Source organism: Morone saxatilis, unplaced genomic scaffold, assembly GCF_004916995.1.
Source record: "Morone saxatilis isolate NCDOM2014 unplaced genomic scaffold, NCSU_SB_2.0 Contig18, whole genome shotgun sequence".
NCBI lineage: Eukaryota > Metazoa > Chordata > Actinopteri > Moronidae > Morone > Morone saxatilis.
Window position 1 is genome coordinate 16582064 of NW_023339740.1, and position 754 is coordinate 16582817.

Here is a 754-nt window from a genome sequence, read left to right on the forward strand (position 1 = left end):
CAGTCTCTGTAGAGCTCTGCTGCAGAGCTGATATAAAAAGTGTTACCTTATGTAAATTGCTTGATTATTATGACTAAAGAGAGACTGTTTCCACAGATGTTCCTCATTTAATTAAATTAATTAATTAAATTTTTATTGACACTGATTTAATGCACCATATCTGTCTTTGATCCATATTCTGCTGGGAGAAAAAATAATTCATTAAATTTTTGTTTCATTTGAATACAGTCCTATAGGCCCACATAAAAAGGTAATTGAAGTAGCTGTGTTCCAATGCTGCAAAGTCTCTTTCTTTAGCTTTTTACTCTCCCATGGACAGATTGCATGACCTTTTCATTATATGGGATAGGTCAGCATGTCACCAACACGGCTTTAAACCTGCCAGTCAAAATTATTTTAGTTTTTCCAAACTATTCAGGAATTATTAATAGACATTAGACAGTGGCTTCAACATGTTCAAGGGTCTGGGGAAAATGATCTGATATTGGTACCTTTCTATTATAAAAAACCAAACACTTACTAATTATAACAATTATTAGTCCCCATCTATCCTAAGTGTTGGAGCAACAGCTTTTTTATGCAACTCTAGCTTGGTTCTCAAGGACAAGCATGTCACGCATTGACATGAGCACTTTTTTAAATGATCCTGTGCCAGACAAATTACATAAACAAAACAAAATGTATACAGTTTTGCAAATCGTTTTTTTTTCTTTTTCCATGCCTTTATTTGATAGGACAGCTGGAGACAGACAGG